We start from the raw sequence: 21054 nt of genomic DNA, 5'->3' as shown, positions 1-21054 counted from the left end.
CTAAACCACTGCTCTCTACACCATTGCACTCTAGACCTATTTGCCCTACACCATTGCACTCTATGCCACTCTACTCTGTATCACTGCACTCTACACCACTGAATTTTGCAGCACTCCATTCTACGCACTGCACTCTTCACCACTCCACTGTAAGCCACTATACTCTATGCAACTGGTAGATGGAAATAAATTAGCCATTTACCCTTTTGCATTTGGCCTTCACTTACAATAATCTGCAGGACAAACCTATTATTGGTTTGTATGTCCAATAGATGGAGCACACAAGCAGTGCCATCATGGCACATTTATGATTTTGATGAAATAATTCATTCCGTAAGAACGTATTTTCAATGGGGAGATCATCAAAGCAAAATCAGTGGCATTATGCAATTTTGATAGCTATGCATATCGTTTTTGATTATTCATATTTTGAACACAAAATGTAGTTTTGTGCCATCATGTTACCTCATTAACGCCAAATATTGAACTGATAAAATGAATAAATCTGCTGTAGTTCAAGCATAAAATAAGGCCAGACATGCCAGGTCTGGTGGGTCAAGAGGCAGATTATTATTAACCGCACTTATAACGCACACAGCTACTTCAAGGAGTGTCCCGGCATGAACCCTACTAGGCAGTTAGGAGAGCAGGACAGTTTATTTAAAGAGCAAGGTTTTCAGTTTCTTTCTAAATAACCCCAGATCCCTTACAGCTCGTAACTCAGTCGGGAGATGATTCCAGGCCACCGCATTCAACCGGGTCAATGACCTGCCACCAGCCCTTTGTTTGAGGACCCTAGGAGTGCAAGCCATTAGCTTCTTTGAGGATTGCAATTACCTAGAAGGTATGAAGAAACTGAATCTTGATCTCAAATAGGATGAGCCATTACAGTATAAGGCAGAATGTACCACCACCATGGATTTAAACTTCACCCTTTCTTTCACAGGTAACCAGTGAAGAACACTGTGATGCAGTGTGACATTAGCCCTGGTAGGGAGGTTGAGTAGCAACCTAGCTGCCGCATTCCGGATCATCTGGAGTTTATTGAGAAAATTGCCTGACAGACCAACATACAGCACATTGGCATAGGCTTGGGTGACCGTTTTCCTAGCATGAACAGGAAGCAGACGTAATAATATCTTTAGTGCTTTCATAATCCCAAAACATGTTCCTGACAGCCTTTTGATTTGAGGTCCAAAGCACAGCTTATCATCAAACCATTTTCCCAAGTTTTTTTTACCCTCCAGGGATTTGTGTTTGACCCTACTGTCACAGGTTCGAACCCCAGTGGGCAAGCTCATACTTTGATGCTACTTAAGTTGATAAAATGAGTATCATTGCATTACGTAGCAACAAGTATCTTTTATATGCCACTCACTCACTCACTCAATTCATCTTTATTCGATTCACACAAGGTGTATCATAAAAGAAAACATACAAATATACAGTTCATTAAAAGACAAATATAGTAGTATGAAACAGATACAGTAAGATACAAGTCACACTTTAACATACAGCAGGTAAAAACTTTCTTCTTAATAATATAGCCCTAAGAAATCTTGCAAGTACCACGCATGTATACAGATTTAGAAGTAATTGCAAGCATAAAAATGCCAACCTACATTGCTTAAAATTTGAGATTTCATTAAAGGTATAATAAAAGATCTTCTCAGGTCTGTATATAATTTAGAAAAGAACACTGAATGAATGGTTGATTAATTAGACATGTTATCACAAGTACAGCTTATTAAATTGTTTGACCAATTGTTGACATTCGGGGAACTTATCAGACAGTGGAATATCTTTTACACAAAATGCGTTTAAACAAATCTGTGATAAACATTAAAAACATTAAGAAGGTATGGTTGCATTGAAGAGGTGGTTAAAACCACTTGTTTATGTTGAACAGTTGTTTTGGTCATTTCCACACACAACCTCAGTTCCATCAATAAATGTAAACACTCTGGGGCCGATTATGATAGAGGATTTTCCGCCTCCTCCGGGCCGGCGGAAGCCACCGCCGGCCCGGAGGAGGCGGAAAATCCTCTGCGGAGTCACCAAAGACCCACCGGCGCATTACGATGGCTGGTGGGTCTTGGATTCTGTCCGCTGCTTTTCCGCCGCGGTCGGATTACAACCGCGGCGGAAAAGCTCTCATTTGGCTGGCAGTGTCTATCAGACACCGCCAGCCAAATTAGGAAGCATTAGTAAACATGCTTTTCCGCGGCGGTTTTTCCGCCGTGGAAAAGCATGTGTACTTTTGCTTTTGGGGGCCCGTTGCGGGCCCCCAAGGCGTAGGCGGGTGGGGGGTGCACATGGGGGGTACCTATGGTACCACCCAGCATTTACATGCACAAAGCGGCAGGCACCGTGCGGTGCCTGCCGCTTTGTGCATGTAAATGTTACACATGCACATTTAACATTGCGGCGGGTGCTGCTTGAAGCAGCACCCGCCGCAATGTTAAATATCCAGGATGTGACCGCCAGGGTGGCGGTCACATCCTGATTTGCACGGAGGGACCTCCGCAGTCCATGCAGACGGTCCCTCCACCTCTGGGATGGCGGACGGACGCAAGTCCGTCCGCCATCCTAATCGGTCCCTTAGTCTTTATCGCTTTCCCGTAGATGTGTATCAAAGCTTCAGGTTGATGGTAAAATTCCGGGTGCTTAATATCTGACATGAAACTCTTAATAAACTTTAGCCAGGGGATTTTTTAAAGCAAACTCTGATTCACAGCAATGCTTTACTATGGCACTTTTCAAATCCATGTAGTCGGTGGTCCATATTTTGTGCCGAAGAAGGAATGGCTGAATCCTAATCTAATCTATTAGATAATTAGCTACCAGTTCAAAGTGACATACAAAGTTTGAGCAACAAGAAGGGAGTACTAAAAGATTTTTTTTAAAACATTTCCCACCACCTGTAGTGGTTCAACATTAGCGTATACCAATATTTTGGAACCATATATTGCAATAGTTTTACATTTTGCGTTGTAAATGGTTAGCATTTCTTTTGGCTGACTATTCCCCAGTTTCCTTGTGAAGTTTCAAAGAGCCATAATAGATTTAATAAATTGCAGCCTTTTCGAATTAATAATACTTTTCCAATTCCCTTCACAGTCAAATAAAATTCCCAGATATGAAAAGCTCAGGGTTAAAGGTAAAATGGATTTTCCTTAAAAAATTTACAACACTTGGGTGAGTTAGGGCCCACTTTCATAACAAATGTCTTGTTTACGTTAATTTGTAACCCCAAATTTTCCATTATAAGGACAAAGCTGTCAAGGAGACGCTGCAAAGCCGTAGGGGTGCGCACCATAAATACATCGCCATCTGCATAAAGCAGAACAGGTATTGTCCGGTACTTAATTTGTATCAAATCCCGGCACATACTAGATTCTAGATCACCTGGAGTTTATTGAGAAGATTGCCTGATAAGCCAACATATAGCACATTGGCATAGTCAATGCAAGATGTAATCAAGGGTTGGATGGCTGTTTTCCTAGCATGAACAGGAAGCAGAGGTACACATTTCTTTAGTGCTTTTAAAATCCCAAAACATATTCCTGACAGCCTTTTAATTTGAGGTCCAAAGCACAGCTTATCATCAAACCATATTCCCAAGTTTTGTTTACCTTCCAGGGATTTGTGTTTGACCCTACTGTCACATATTCCAATCCCAGTGTGCAAGCTCATCCTTTCATCCTACTTAAATTGATAAATGAGTATCATTGCATTATGTAGCGACAAGTATCTTTTAAGTGTCAGTAATGCTAAGTGTCCACTTATAGGGTAAACACTGACTTCAAAAGATATCTTTTTAAATAGATCTTACTGTTGGATTGGGACAATCTCGTTGGTTGACCGATAATCGTCAAGATGTCAGATGGGAGATGTGTGGATCCAGAAGCATCCAGAGCTCTGCAAATACTGCTGCCTTGTCGGTGAAACTATCTGCCTTGAAGTGTCACACACCCAATTTACAGAATTATGCATGTGTCTACTGTCAGAATTATATAAGTGTTTCAGCTACAAGATGTTTAGTGCGCATGGCAGAGTGTTCACACCTGAGAACCAAAGCTCAAATATGTAAAGACCGTCAAATATTTACACTTTGCCTTGCCAGCATACTTTCTTTAGCCAAAGAGGTGTTTGAAGTTTATTGACTGGGAATCGTGATTCTTTCAGTTGCTAATCCGCATATGTTGTGTTTGTAGGACATTGAGGTACCCCAAGTGCTCGGCTGTGGCTGCACAGTGAATGCTCGATGGTCACATAGCATTTCTAGAGGCGGTACGGCCATTGTGCTTAATCAAAAATGTAGGTTTGTGTTGGCTTTTATTCTGCTTCTAAGAGCTTTGAGGTGGTAAATCAAGTGGTCTGATTGTGCAGGCGAACATGCTGACTCCCTTTTAATAAGGACTGGGAGAAACTCTCTTAATTTCCTTTGTGGAAATTATCAGTGAAAGACCCAAATAATTATGAGACAATACATGTTATTACGCAAAATAGTGATCCAGCCTTTTGTGCTATGTTTTTTTAGCATGAAATGGTACCACATTCCATTTTGGATGCATTACGTGCTAAAGAAACACAAAGTTGCATGTGAATAAAACAGAAGCCACTCTCGCTGAGTTTGTTTATTTTGTTCCTGTGCTCCGACAGTTGGATTTTTACAGAAACAGAGCATCAAATCATCTATCAGCAGTGCTCACTCCGAATACTACGCTATAAAAATAAAGACTTTTTTTTCATTTCTTAATTGAAAATAAAAATTTTAAACTAACAAACACTGTGTGGTTTTTGTTCACGAGTGAGTGAGCGGAAGGGTTTGAAGTTGAACTACTGCACTTGGCAGTCATGTTTCTGTGACTCAGATAGGCCGGGACTCGGCGGTAGTCTTCTTCTGTTCTTCTGGGTCGTAAAATCATTGGTCAGACACACTAGAGAGTCGGTCAGGGGATTGGGGGTTCAACTTCTGTTCGGACAGAGATATGTCGAAAGTCGAACTGCACCTATCATCAATAATGTCCTATTTCTCTTGTCCACTTCATACTTCTTTATGTGCAGAATAGTCCCTGAAACACTAGCAGTATGGTATGTGCTCCTAGCAAATCAAAAAGGCAACTGCTACCTTTTTCTTGGTCTAAACATTGACATTTTGTTGTTGGAAATTGTCAAAGCACTTACATTAAGAAGACTGGAATAGACAGCAAGGGCAACCCAGATGACTGCACTCGGTGCCTAGAGCTATCGCTGGATCAGAGTTTTGTTTAACACCGTTTGCCGACTGGGCAAGCTTAGCTACCTACTCAGACCGACTCATAATCGTAAATAGTAGTAGCACAGAGAGTGATGGTAGAGGCAGGATAAGAATGTAGAAAGTAGTCTAGATTAGAAGAAGATCAAAGAATATTTTGTAAAAAATAGAATTAGGAAACAGTTTGTGATGAATAGGAGCTGTAAAAGTTAGGGAAGTATAAATGTTAATATAACAATAGAACAACTTACTGAGGCCAGCAGAAGAGCCTGCAAGGGACTGCTGTGACTGTCCGCCTTCTTTCACCGGAGTCTCAATGGTGCTGCTAGTCGCCTTGCCCCTGGGAGGTGCTGATGATCATGAAACAAAGAAACACAACATGGATGATTGTTTTTTTGAAATATTTGATTTCTTTGACTACAATCTAAAATTATCTCAGGGAAACAAATTAGCAACAATTGCACTACATGTATTAACCTATCTGATCTGGTCAATTAGGAGGATACTACTAGTACAGTATTGCTGGATTCGCAGACCGTCTACTTGGAAAGTTATGTAAATCAGCAACTAAACCAACAACAAAAAGGTTCTACTACGACTGCCAGCACTCAGCAGCCCGCGACGTGACAGACACAGTCCGTTATCATGATTGCAGAGCACTGAAAAATGTCCTACTACTACTAATAACAAGTCATAATATACTCAACCTATCAATCCATCACTATCTCTTCTTCTTAGTGGCAGCAGGAGTACAAAGGAAGGACTAGACTTGAGTCTCTAGTCTCTCTAGCATTACGCAGTTCTGAAACGTACTACACTCATACATATTCAGGCCAAATGAGCACAAAGTTGCAAACAAGTAAGCATAGTTGCAACGCCACTGAGGAGGCGAGCACCTGCAATCGCAGAAGCTTAAACATTATTTTACCTGCAATGTAATCGAATCTGCAGCATTCTTGCTCTTCGGGAAAAACATATATTAGCAATATGACACAGAGCAGAAGAAAACAACGTAGTTATTAAATAGCTACTCACCAAGGCCAGGGATCTCCACGCCTAGCAGGTCGAGCAGGTCCCGCTCCCGGTCGAGGAGGTCAGCCCAGCGGTGCGTCGCCTGGTCATAGGTGCGCTGGACCCCCGACTCTCCCCGCATGACCCGGCACACCTTATCCCAACGCTGCCGATGCTCCCAGAGGCCATACCCTTGACCGGGCCTGCCCCCTGCTGCCACGGTCTTAGGGAGGTGGCGCAGAACAAAAAAAATCAGGGCGGCCACCTCCACCGTGGAAAAAACCTCCCTGGCTACTAAATCAACTCCCCTTAATCGCCCGCAAGGGAGCCGGCTACGGGGTGTGGGTCCCTTCCCCTTTGATTTGCCACCTCCCTTTGCCATGGTCCTGGCAGAAAGAAGAAAAGAATAGTGGGAAGAAAGAAAAAAAAAATTAAAGAGAGAGCTAAACCAAAAAAGGAGTTATAAAGTAACAAAAAGTTGAAAAAAACACAAAATATAGAAATAGACAAATAGAGAGATAGATAATGAGCAAAAAAAAGTTAAAAGAAAGAAAGGATGGCAAAGATTCAAGCAGGATTCAAAATGCATGTACAGGACCATAGAAATGAATGAAAAACAAGATGGCCGCCCCCATTGAGGACCGCGTCGGTAAGTTAACATGATATTTCCCCCCCCGAGTATGCAAAAAACACGCGCAAACTCGTAATAGCGCGCCACACACAACGCGGCATTGCCAATAGCGCCCGGAAACGGAAATACGCAATGCGCCCAAGATGGCCACGCCCATGTACGACCGCATGGGCAACCTCGTGGTCGGTGCGCTGCAAGCGGTCCGCGAATAAGCAAAAAACCCCGCGAACACGCAAAAAAAATTCCGCGAAATCTGCAGGTCGCGAATTTTCAAATTTCGCTCATACTTACTCTACACTGCAGAACTCCACTTTACGCCACTCCACTCTACGCCACTCTGCAACACCGCCTTCTATGCCAATGCACTCTATGCCAAAGCACTCGATTCTGTCCCACACCACTCTTTACCACTTCACTCTAGGCCAATCCACTGTACACCACACTGATCTACTCTGCAATACTGCACTCTATGCTACTGCACTCTACACTACTTTACTCTATGCCTTAACACTCTACGCCATTCTACTCTACACCACTGTTCTCTACCCTGCACTACTCTATGCCACATTACTCTACTCTGAAACAATCTATTCTATGACAATGCACTCCATGCCTCTCTACTCCACTCTTCGCCACTGCATTGTATGCCTTTGCACTCTCTGCTACTGCACTTTTCGGCAATACACTCTACTACATTCTACACCACTATATACTTTGTGACACTCTACTCCGCAATACTACACTCTCCGCCACTGAACTCGACAGATTCTGCTCTGCATTACAGCACTCTGTGCTAATGCATGGTACGCTCCTCTACTCTGGTTTACTGCACTCTATGTCACTTTACTCTGCCCCACTCCACTCTCCCCCACTGCACTTTGTGTCACTCCCCTCTATGCCACAATACTCTACTTTGTACCGTTCCAGTTTATGCCCCTGTACTCTACACTAATCCAATGCATGTTTTATTTATCTGCCATTGTCTGTATGTTTTTATTCATAAGCTTTTGAGTTTCCTTTGAAGTTGTTTGAATTTGCTTTGAAGTTGTTTGAATTTGCTTTGATGTTGTATTTATGTTCTACTCAATATATTCTATTTATTTTGTATCTATGAGGCTTTAGTTGCCGCACTGTTTTACTTTTCATTATTAATATTTATGTTATCTGCATTTGTCTGTTTTTTTCATTCATTGTATGTGTCCGTGTTGCAATATGCCAGATTGCACTGAAAACTATGGCTTGAGATAGTTTGCCCACCCAGCCAGTACGTCATTTTGGTACTAATAGTTTTCTGTAGTTTGTTTTAAAACAAACGTTTTAATAGAAAATCTTTGTCTGCACCAGTGTCTGTTTTTTTAAACTCTGTTCTCATGGGCGTCCGCAGACATTTTTCCGGGGGGGTGGGGGGGGCAAAATGTTAACGTCATCACCATCCTCCGACACGATGTGTGCCAGGTGGGGCACAAAAAACACTGGGGCGCAGAACTAGGATAGACTCAATTAAATGCCAGGAATCCAGGACATGTGACTGACCCTGCCACAGGCCAACAAACACCACCTGTAGGGAAAATGCTAAACTTTCTGACAATGTGCTTTATCTCTGTCTGCTAGGTGTGCAGACTTCCGGGTCCTCGATCCAACACCAATAAAGGCTGTCTTCAGCACAATTCGAATTTTATCAGAATACTTTAAAACAGACTATGATTAAAGCACCAGATTAAATATACTGTATGCACAGTGTATGTTAGGGATTATTTGTAGCACACATATTCACCAATATTGGCTTCATGGTGCTAGAATTCATGATAACTTTTATCCAAAGTTAAAGCCCAACGTCAAAGTTAGTAATAGATAATGCAGCAATCAGACACGCTAGTGATTCGCCAATGGGTGCTCCCTGTACTAGAATTCCCCGGGCATTGCTACATTTTACACAATTTCAATTAATTTATACACAAAAAAATGTATAGGTCCAAATGTTAGCTATATTTTTTTAAAAGAAACTTAGAATCCCTCTACGTGTAGTCAATGTCAAACTGACAACATGCGCACGTCTAGGAATACATTAATGGCCAGCTCCCTTATGCGGAAGCCCGGCACCCTAAATGTGTGGCACATGCGGCGCCCGCAGCAGCGGCACATCACAGGTCCAGGGATGCTGAGTCTTACCCAGTGGTCGAAGTGGGGGGAACAAAGTAGGGGAACAGTGGGCGGAGAATCAGAGGGCAGGTATAACCCAAGGATTGGATCTGTGGGTGGAGCCAGAAGTGTGGCCAGAATGCACAGACATCCCAATTTTTAGTATTTGTTTGGCATTTCACTGCCCAGTTTAATTAACCAATGGATACACATGAATATTTAAGGTTATAATGAGTTATTGACATTAAAATATTTTAATAAAAAGTGGGATATGCTTCTAATCACAGAATGTACCAAATACGATAAAATGTGGAAACACAAGCCATTTGTCTCAGAGCCATGGAGTTTCTGTCATCAGCACTTCTCCCTTTTTCCACAACGGCAGTTCAAACATGAATTGCAAAATTTCCTAGTTTGCAATTGTTTCTCTAAAATTATGCGCTGCCTTTTTTGCCTCATAAGGCAAGATCTGCTGCATGATCTGACCATTTAAACTAATAAATTGTTTGTAGCTCAAACATATCAAAAGTTAATATAAAATGTGATTTGTGTTGCTGCTGAGTGGATGGCCTATTGCAAAGGTTGACTGGTCACCTTTCTCACTGCTGCGTTTGTATGTTACACTGGTACTAATAAGGCAAAATCTTTCCAGAGACTGTTAGCATGTGTACACACGTCAAAATAATAAAATATCTGAAAATATACTGCATTACGCTGGAGCCTTTTTTTATGCATAATTTAGTCAACACTACGGCATAATGTTGTCATCCTTTGCTGCATAACTAATTCCAGTGGCCCCACAGCAGGCAGCACATGTTAAAAGTGCTTGTGAATGAAGCAGGGAGACTGTGAAGTTTGCAAACTTAGGGGCCTATTACGATAGCGGATTTCCCGCATCCTCCGGGGGAAAACCGCTGCGGAGGCTTGAAAGACCCACCGCCGAATTAGGATGGCTGGTGGGTCTTGCAATCTGTCCGCCGCTTTTCCGCTGAGGTCGCCTTCAGACCGCGGCGGAAAAGCATTAACATGGCTGGCGGTGTCTATCAGACACCGCCAGCCATATTAGGATGGAGTTGAAAGTATGCTTTTACACGCAGCTTTTCCGCTGTGGAAAAGCATACGGACCTTCACTTCGGGGGCCCGTTGCGGGCCCCCTGGGTGAAGGGGGGTGGGGGGTGCACATAGGGGGTACCTATGGTACCCCCCTGCATTTGCGTGAACAAAGCGGCAGGCACCGGGCGGTGCCTGCCGCTTTGTGCATGCAAATGCTGTGCATGCATTTTTAACATTGCAGCGGGTGCAGCTTCAAGCTGCACTCGCCGCAATGTTAAAGATAGAGGATTTGACCGCCACCCTGGCGGTCACATCCTAATCTGCACGGAGGGACCGCCGCTGCCCCTGCGGACGGTCCCTCCTACTCTATGGTGGCAGACGGACTCAGGTCCGTCCGCCATCATCATCGGCCCCTAAGTTTGGTGTGCATGCAAACCCTGCATTGCCAATCCCTGGTGAGTTGAAGCTACTACTGCTGAAACAAGGCCAATGGAGGTACCTGTGGGTGAGGCAGACTGGCCTCAAGGGCAGGGCCCGCCATAGCACTGGTAGTGTCCTGTGCATTCATGTTTGTTAGTGCCACCCAATGACCACCTCTGCCATGGATTCCCTCACTACAACCCTTTAACTGTCCCCCCCAAGTCTCCATAACCACTCTCTCTCCGATGCATTTAATTTGATTTACAGCGCCACTCATTCCATTGTAAGGTGTCAGAGCACTCTACATCACACACATTACACAATCAATATGTGTGTAAATCACTGTACAGAAAATATTACATAAGACTAAGGACTACAAGGTGTAGGAGTCACATGACAACCATAGTAGTAGCCGGTATAGTTTTATAGTGATTGGTCTAGTGAAACATAATACCCGGAATTTAAAACGTAATACCATGGTTGGGGGGGGTTCTCCTTAATAAACAGAATTGATTTCTGTCCAAAAGAACACTTTATGGGACATTAGGATAATGAAAGACTGGGGGGCGGTGGACACAACGCTCTAATTTATACCTTTCAGTTTGTATGCAGCTCTTAGGTGACAGTTAATAGCTCACTGTTCCAAGTTAGGATTTTAACTTATAAACTGCAAGTAACAAAAGGATCTCTCTGACAAAAGCAGTAGCCCACTGACCTATTTACATTATGTGAACTTTGTGATCTGCATGGCGCATGTTCTTTGCAGCTGGTACATTAACCCTCTGAGCTACCTTTCCATGAGTCCAAACTTCCACTAGACAAAATTCTGATCTCTCTCTAGGAAGAACATTAATCACCAGAGTCATCGTGACATTTTTATTGTTGCCGAAAAGTGCTGGAGACCAGGAAGGAGGCAGCAAGCGTTTTTAAAACCATAATATACTTGCAAACATGATGCCTCCACCTAAAGTCAGCACCCGGTGCGGTCACACTGGTTCCACCGCCCTCGAGCTGGCCCTTCTCAAGGGTCCTGTGACCTCAGTGACTGTTGTTCTAGGGTGTGCTGCTTCATAGGTCTGGCCGCAAGACTGGAGGTGAACTTCAGTATGGATAGTGGTGGACAAGCATTGAATGTTAACCTACACTTGTCATGCTAGGGTCCACTTGCTGGTGCGAAGACACCACGACTTCTAAGGTGTTGCGAAGCCTTCTAAGGTCTAGCATGTGATTGTGCTCTCGCAGGAGAGTGGTTTGTTGGACTGGTTATTAAGTCTGAACCTGGTTCCCAGTTCTAAATTCAGCAGCTCTGACCATAGTGCCACATCCTCTCCCCCACTGAACACCGTACTGCCCCACTGAGAAAAACTCCCACTGTCTTCAACTAATAACCAATTGTTACCCGCTATAAACACCTGGATGCGGCTCAATTTAAATCATGCACTAGACAAGAGCAATATGCGGCCTACAAAAAAAAAAATAACAACATCCTGGAAAATGCAAACACTTTTAGGGAATGCAAAATTTAGCAAACCATGGGAAATGTAAGCAGGAACAACATGGTTACTTTAATGCTTTTACACTCACTATTCAGAAATCAGTGAGTGCTTTTGCCTGAAAAGTTAAGGACACGACTACAGGGCCCTGAATGGACCCATTTCAATGGCCATTGCTTACATCCTTACAAAACTTAAGCAGTATAGTAAAAAGACCACATCCCTGGACGCAGAGCCGCAGCACACATTTTGGTTTCCAATCCACACATTGCAGTACCTCCAGGATTGGTGCACTAGTTCCAAGTCCAGGGAAAACAAAGGCAAGAAAACAAAAATAGCGCTTCGCTGGCAAACTCTGTAAAAGTGGCGCTAATGTGTTTCAGTTTGAATAAAATCAGTTTTGCCAGTTTGCTACCACTCTATCTTACTTTTATTTAGTTATATCTATTTTTCATATTTTTAGCCTTTTATTCATGATGCTGCACTTTGGAATTAAAATGTCAGAAAAATACGACATTTCCTGAATAAGCGTCTTTCTTTTTTGGATCCATTTCACAGGGAAGCAAACAAAAGAAAGGAGAGGAAAGAGAGTGAGAACCGTCTTGAAGTCACAGTTTTCATTGGCATCCACAGGGGGGGGCAAGGAGGGTCGCTGCAGGGGGGGGGCAAGCGCCCCTCCTTGCCCCCCCCCCCTGCGGACGCCCATGTCTGTTCTGTGCATCTGTGTACCTATTACTACAGAAATGCATTGGTGAAAGCATGATAAGTACTGCCTATGGTTGTTTCTGTTACTAAATTTGTAATGAATGAACATACATTTTTCAGTGGAAAGTTAGAAGTAACAAGGCTCAATTGGTCCTTTATTATTGTATATTTAAAATGTATTACTTTAAGGGGATATTTGACCTGACATGAGCTGCCACCTTATTTTTTTTTTAAGTTCAATATTTTTTATTAAGATTTTAAAAAGATAAAAATAGTTAGGTACAGTTCATAATGATACCGATAGGAAAGATAAGGAAAAATCCACAAGTTCATCAGAATATGTCATTAATAACAGAGAAATTGCCACAACTCATACTTCTTAAAAGTAAAATAAAAATCAAGGAAGAGAGTGGCATTAGTGAATCCGAGGAACCCATAAACGGCATCATTTTATACAAAATAGAAAGAGCATCGAGAAAGAGAAAAGGGAACAGGACAGAGGAAAGGAAAGAAAGAAGAAGAAAGAAGAAAGAAGAAAGAAGAAAGAGGAAAAAGAAGGATCTCTCTTGATGGCGCAACAAGACAAAACACTACAGACAACAGTCAGTCAGACGTCACATAGGGGTATTGGTCGACAAACCCCCTTGAGGCCAAATCCATATAGTTATCTAAAGTTCTCCATACATTAAATTAAATAGTGGGAGTGAGATGAGCCCTATCCACAGAGGAGTGTGCACTTCTCAAGAAGGATACCCATGCCCACTATGTGTGATAAGAAACGGAAGCAAAAGACTTCCAGTCCATAACAATCACCTTAACTGCCACAGTTAATAAAATATCCAACAATTGCATATCTAATGTATCTAACGGCAGAGGTTCCTGGGAAGCCAAGGGTCCCAATAAGACCATAGGAAAGGAAAGAGGAAACTTAATTTGAAAGATTAACATAAGATGTTTATGAATAAGATCCCAAAAAGGTTGGAGAAGTGAGCAATGATAGAACATATGTGGATAGTCACCAACCGCCAAGCCGCAACTCCAACATAAATCATCATCCTTTAAATCGAGAGAACAAAGTCGCTTAGGAGTCCAATGAGGAAGGTTGATGGAGAAGAATTTGGATTGAAATAAAGAAGGAGCAATTTTATTGCGCAGAGAGAACATACCTATCAATTGCCAGGTGTCTGACGACACATGCTCCATTAGCGCAGCACCAAAATGATGTGACCATTTTAGCTGCGCAATGGTACAAGAATCCGAAGATGTTGAGGTAAAAAATGTATAAATGCATGAAGCAACATGACCAGACTTGAGCCACAAAGAAAGTAAAGAAATCAAAGGGGCGTCAGGAACAAGACGCACTTTGGTAAGAGCAACTTTAATTTTCAAGAAAGTGTAAAAATCCAGATTGGAGAGTGAAAATTGCCTAGCTAAAGAAGAAAAGGGTAACGGGTCATCATTGGAGTCATAAAGATGACGTACCAACGTGATACCTTTGGCAGACCAATACTGAATTAGGGGGGATCAATAAGAACCTTTATTCGGGGATTACGCCACAAAGACGACCACCTGGATTTATGAATCGGAGTAGCCATTTTCCGATCAACCAATTTAACAGCGGCAACAGTATCCAGTATAATAGCTCGAGAGAAAAGAATAGATAACGAAGATGTGGTTAAAAAAGAAGAGACCGGAAGAGGAGAAGAGAGGGCCTGCTCGATGAACATCCAAGAAGGTGTATGACCAGGAAGTGAGGAAAACCACAATGCTCCTTGAGAAGCTAAAAAAGCCACCTGATACTGCCCCCAATCCGGGAAATTACAGCCACCCATATCGTAGTGTTTCCTTAAGGATTTATATGCGATTCGAGCCCTCTTATCATTCCAAAGAAATGAAGAGGTGATGGAATCAATCTCCCGAAAAAAGGAAGAGGATAAATTCAACGGACGCATAGATGAAATAAAGTTAATAATAGGAGTAACCATCATTTTTAAAGTTTGAACACGACCCCACCAAGAAATGTGTTTAGGAGACCAAGTATACAAAAGATGACGAACTTTAGTTAAGGTTTGTGCCTCATTGTACGCCACTGTATCAGACAAGGTACTACAAAACCAGGCCCCTAAATATTTGAGTTGCTTAGATTGCCATTTGAAACAAGCAGAGCCCATATGGGCCGGAAAACAATAAGCATTAAGGGGAAACATCTCCGTCTTGTCTCTGTTTAACGTGTAACCAGAGACCTTAGAAAAAAGAGCAATTGTGTCTGATTGCAGGAATAGCTGAGACAATGTCATCAGAAAAAATAAGGACATCATCCGCGTAGGCCGCTAACTTCATGCACTGTGAACCAAACGTAAACCCTTTAATGTCTGGATGAAGATCAATTAACCTAAGGAGCGGATCAATAGCTAATAAAAACAAAAGCGGGGACAGGGGACAACCCTGATGAGTGCCTTGACGAAGACTAAAAAACTCAGAGGTAGCCCCATTTACTCTTATATTCGCTCGAGGCTGGGCATAAAGAGACATAACCATGTTGACAAAGGAATCCCCAAGATTATTAGCACGAAGAACGGCTTGCAAAAAAGGCCAAGAGACCTTGTCAAAAGCCTTCTCGCCGTCAAGGGCTAAAGCTGCAACAGGAAGCGTAGAACGTTTAGCTGCCCCCAAAATATGGCAAAAGGTACGAATGTTATCTCTAGCAAGCCTACCTTTAACAAACCCCGTCTGTGATGGATGAACTAGAGAAGGGACATAGGACTCCAGACGTTTAGCAAGAATCTTTGCAAAAATGTTCGCCTCCATATTAAGGAGGGAAATATCGACGAACATTTTTAGGATCCGTGATAACCTTCCCCTCCTTCGGAATGAACACAATAGTAGCATCCGCCGCTGTACCCGAAACTGCACTTTGTTGAATAAACACATCAAAAAGGAGTTTCAGCCAAGGGACCATGAAAGGGAGAAAAGTTTTATAAAACAAAATGGGAAATCCATCAGGCCCCGGAGCTTTGTCAGATCGAGTAGCCTTGATAGCAAGAGTAATTTCCTCAGTTGTGATTGAGGCACCTAGTTTCTCCCCATCCGCCTCAGAAACAGAATGAATAGGAATAGTTTTCAAGAACTCTTGACAAGCCTCAAAGGATGATGGATTAGTAGGAGTATACAAAGTATCATAAAAATCGCGAAAGACCTCAAGGATTTTTCCTTAGTTTGAAATTTTTTAGCGCCAGATCTATCAGAGATAGAAGAAATTTGAGATGACTTAAAACTAGAATCTTGAAACTTTAACGTGGCCGATAAAATCTTACCAACACGATTCTTCAATAGCAACCATTTAGATTTTTGTGCTTGAACACCAATATGAGCCCTCTTAGTGACAAGAGCATTATAGGAATATTTTAAGTGTTTAATAGATTGTAAAATCTGTGGATCTCTCGTTTGGCGAAAAAGGAGTTCAGTTTGTTTAATACTATCCGCTAAATCAGAAAGTTCCTTCTTAATAGCAGCATTCCTCTGCGCCATAACTTTAATGATGTAACCGCGAAGTGTGCATTTAAAGGCGTCCATAAAACCACTGGGGATTCAACGGAACCTTCATTAATAGAGAAAAACTGTTCAATTTCGGCTTGCAAAGCACTGACAACAGCGTCATCATGAAGAATCTCCGTATTTAATTTCCACGAAGCGGAGGATTTCTTAGGAGCAAGCCCCAAAAGGGAGAAGGAAACCGCAGCATGGTCTGAAACAAGAATAGGATGAATGTAAGGCGAGGATGAAGATTGTAGCAGAGACGAATGAACCAAGAGGTAATCAATACGAAAAAAACTAGAGTGAGGAGAGGAAAAAAAAGAAAATTGTCTGCCAGTAGGGTTATGGAGACGCCAAATATCATGAAGATTAGCAGAGGAGCACATATTTAACAAATGCTTGTGAGCTCTAGGAGGGCGAAAAGAAAAAGCAGAACTCCTATCCAACAGAGGATCCAACAGTAAATTAAAATCACCACCCACTATTAGATTACCCTTATGAGGCATGTGGGAAAGTAATTTAGTGATCTTCTGCCAGAAAAGAGGATCATCATTATTCGGAGCATAAATATTCAAAGCATAAAGATCATTAATTCCATCAGATACTCTTGATAATACCCAACGGCCCACAGAATCATGGTCAGAAGAAAGTATCGACAAACCAGAATTCTTAGAAACAAGGGTGATCACACCATTACGTTTACCAAGAGCATCAGAGCATGCCACATCCAGAACCCAGCCCTTTCGCAACCACAGAGTCTCTTTATGAGACAGTTTCATCTCCTGCAAAAATATCAGAATACAAAGATTTAAAATAATCAAAAATTTTAGCCCTTTTGACCGGATGATTCAAACCCTTAACATTAAGGGAGACAACATTTAAGCCAGGCATAGATGTACCATAAAAACAAACCAATTAAGAATTAAGAATGAACGTAAGAACAGAACAGCACCATCTGACACAAAAAAGAAAAGCACCACCAGGAGATCCAAGGGGAAAGAGAAAAAAGCAAGAGGAGAAGAAAAGAACAGAGAAAGAGAAAAAGAGAAAGAGAAGAATGGAAAAAGAAGGAAAAAAAGACCCGTTAGGGTAGGTCTGTAAGAGACCCAACTCATACCGGTGGGAACATGGAGAGGGAAACAAAGGCCCGTCAGGAAAATCAGTAGAGAAAGTGAAAGATCCCAGACGAGAGAGAAGGAAGCAACAAGCTAGGGTAGGAGAACAATAAAAGCGGACCTTACAATATACTTGAAACCGAGGGAAGAAGAACTACAATATGTAAATACAGAATAATCAACTCGGTCAAAAAATTGAAAAAAGAAAAAAAACAAGAAATACAATAGGAGGCATATCAAATACAAGCTCATGAATAGAAGCTAAAGTGAGAAAAAAAAGGATCTTATCTATATGTCAAACAAGCAAATGGTGATAACTATAAATGCCATACACAGAGCAAAAAAGAATATCAAAAAAGCGGAAAATGGTGAAAATTCAGAATTTGCAAATATATAAACAAATAGGCAACAGTACATGGTACATAATTAGAGAGAAGAAAAACAATAAATGTGAAAAATAAAAGAATTAAGCATATAAAATATCAAGCAATATGAAACATCAGCAGGAATAAAGGTTGCAAATTTAAGAATAGTGCGAGGGTATGAACAAATCATTACTAGGTAACAAGAAGAAAAAGCGAGGAAGGGAGCCATAAAATAGTAACAGTATAAGTAAATAATGAAAAACAAACCATGAGAATGAGCACCAAGAGAACAGCTGACGCTAACGGTCCAAACTTCTGACAGAAATAGACGTGTAAGCCGACGCCAAAAAGGAAAGAATAAATATCAGCCAAAGTGGGGAAACAGAAAAGTACAACATGAAACAAAGATCAGCAAATATGATACGCATGAACAAGGAGCGAGAAATCGTCCACAACAAGGAGAATAGTCATGAAAGACAAAATGGCCACGGACAAATACCGGGAAAAAGTGGAAAAATACCAATAACAAGTCAGGCTAAAGCTGACAAGTGACAGACAAATCACATGGAAACCGAATAGCAACCAGCGATCAACATATGGAGCGAAAAAACAAAGACAGATGTCGAACAGCAAGACGCACTAAACCACAAGAAACAAGAAAGACAAAAAAACTCAAAACCCAGAGGAGCCAGGCAAATATCAATGGAGGGAAAAAATACAATATTAAACAGATATCGAAAATATGAGACGCATGAACAAGTAGCCAAAAATTGCCCACAACAAGGAGGACAAGCAAGAAAAACAAAATGACCACAGAGAAATATCGGAAAAAATTGAAAAATACCAGTAACAAGTTAAGCTAAAACGGACAAGTGACAAACAAAGCCTTCGGAAAATGAGAAACAACCAGCAATCAACATATGGAGCGAAAAAACAAAGGCATATGCTAAACAGCAAGACTCAGTAAACCATGTGAAACAACAAAGACAGAAACTCAAGTCCCAGAAGAGCCAGGAGCTGAAGAAAAATCCATTTGAGATTCAAGTTGATTGTCCAAAAAAGAGGAAAGATCAGCAGGTTCATCAAAAATCCGATAGCGGCCCTTGAAAGTGATACGAAACTTGGATGGACGAGCAAAGGAAAAAGGAATTTGCATGTCCAACAGACGTTTCCGCAGATTGAGAAATCCTTTCCTTCGAATTACAGTGTCTCTGGCAAAATCATGGGAAATATTAATCCGATGGCCCTCCCAAGACACCGACTTGACTTTCCTCATATGGGCCAAAATTTGTTCTGAGTGCTGATGGCGCAGAGGTTTAAGGATAACTGCTCTGGGCGAAGTGGAGTTTTTAGGCTTGAACGTAGGCACCCGATGAGCTCTCTCAATTTCAAAGTATTTTTGAAAGGAGATTTGAAGAGTAGTAGGAATCCATTTGGAGAGGAATTCGATCATTGAGGAAGCGGACTGCTCTGCGCTCTGCATCTTCAGGAAGGCCAAAAATACGCAGGTTGCTTCTCCTATTACGATCCTCCTGCCCTGTAAGGTCTCTGCATAAGGCCGCCATTGAGCGTTCTAGTTGGAGAAAAGATCTCGAATGCTGGTGTGAAGAGTCTTCTACCATACTGATACGAGATTCAGCATTCGTAACCCTGACAGACAAGGCTTTAAAGTCATTCCTGATAGCAGCCACGTCAACTTGTAATAAGTCGGTATTTGTTTTAGTAGACTGCACAATATCATGGACGGCATTGAAACGTGACAGAATAACATCCAAAGTGGAGTTAGTATCCTTCTTAGAGGACTCAGGAGAGGGGGACTGTTGCTTAGAACGTTTCAAAGTCCCTTTAGAGTCTTTCGCAGTAGGGGAAGGCCCCATGGTGTCCGCCATAGGAATAGACCACAGTAGACAGCTCAAAAACACCACCACCACAGGTACTTGATGTAAAATAGTTGAGCAAGGACCAAAAATCAACAAAAACAATAGTTTACCAAGTGCCACTAAGAAAAAACACCATAGGCGTAGATTATGGCCAGGATATCAGCGTACAAAATGGCGGACCAAAGCAGGTGAAGTAAAAAAGAAAAGAAGCCAGAGAGACCCTAAAGCGCCCCAATTTAATTTTGCCACATAGTAAGCAACCTAGCAATCAGGTCACAAAGCACGAACCCTTCAGGGAAGGCAGGGAACCATCATAAATGAGTCGTGTGAGGTGAAAAAGGCAGCCAAAAATCAATAGAAGATAGTAAGCAGAAATAGCGCCAGGTAGGCATATAACGACTGCAGCGGACCATCAAAATAAAAAGATAATAAATGTCACCTCAATGTTCTGCCTGAACATGTTGCGTTGGAAGTCAAGTGTCTTGTCTCACAGAAAACGAGCGACGCCACCGCAAAAACAAAATGGCGGCCGCTCGCTGAAGTGCTGGTAGTGAGGACTACGAGTGAAAAAAAGGCAGTTTCAGCCGTCGTACGCTGTGGCAAGAAACAGGAAAGCGTTCAAGGCACCTTCTGACACTTCATGGCCGTAGCTGGGGAGAAAATGCTCACGAACGGGATCGTAGAATCAACCCAACCGTCTCCGCCTCCCTGGAGCTCAAGCGCGGCACGCCATCTCGTAGCAGCGCACAAGCCACGCCCCCATGAGCTGCCACCTTATTGACTAGTGATTGCACTGAGAGTGTTATCTGCGTTTTTCTCAATCGTTCAAGGTACGAGTTTTCAACATTTTGAGTTAATATGTTATATACAATATGTAACAGTTTGAACTTTTATTTTCACTAGTTGTGTGGTCTAGACGTTGAAATCTCGAACTAACAAGCCCCATCGAGTGAGGCACCAGAACCAATCTTCATTGGAGCATCCGTGCCAGGACAGCTTTCTTCATTTCAACCCTGTAGCCCAGCTTGCTGTGCAATATCTCACACTGAATGTGAATCTCAAGTGTACCTACCTTTGCGTTAGCTGCAAGCCTCATAGTTGAGAGAACAGTCGAGCTCAGTGGGTTTGAGTTTGTTTCTGGAGAACAACCTCACCCATTTATTGGAAGTTCCACAAACTTAAGCTCAGACCCATACTTTTTGTCTGAGCCTTACACCTTGAAGAACAGTCTCTTTGTGTATGAATTTTATACTCTTTGGTACATTCTCAATTAATTTATCTGAGATATTTGAAAGTTGCGATCACAACATACTACTGAGTATCTACTTGGAAGAGGCAGGTTAAAAAAATTAAATTATGTCATTTGCAGAAGTATAGCCAGATGGTATGGTAAACGGTAGGACATGTGTCTTATGAACAGCCTCTACAAGCTATATATTTTTTTGTTT

The 21054-nt window shown here is 42.0% G+C and overlaps 1 pseudogene; it reads right to left on the bottom strand.

Annotated features, from left to right (window-relative positions):
* LOC144824183 (uncharacterized) overlaps window positions 1-19002 on the bottom strand; it is a 65591-nt pseudogene extending 46589 nt beyond the window's left edge.
* Between the last annotated feature and the right edge of the window lie 2052 nt (window positions 19003-21054).

The sequence above is a fragment of the Lissotriton helveticus genome, chromosome 3_1 (assembly GCF_964261635.1).
Source record: "Lissotriton helveticus chromosome 3_1, aLisHel1.1, whole genome shotgun sequence".
NCBI lineage: Eukaryota > Metazoa > Chordata > Amphibia > Caudata > Salamandridae > Lissotriton > Lissotriton helveticus.
Note: the sequence above shows the minus strand (reverse complement) of the source record. Positions and strands in the feature narration are given on the sequence as shown.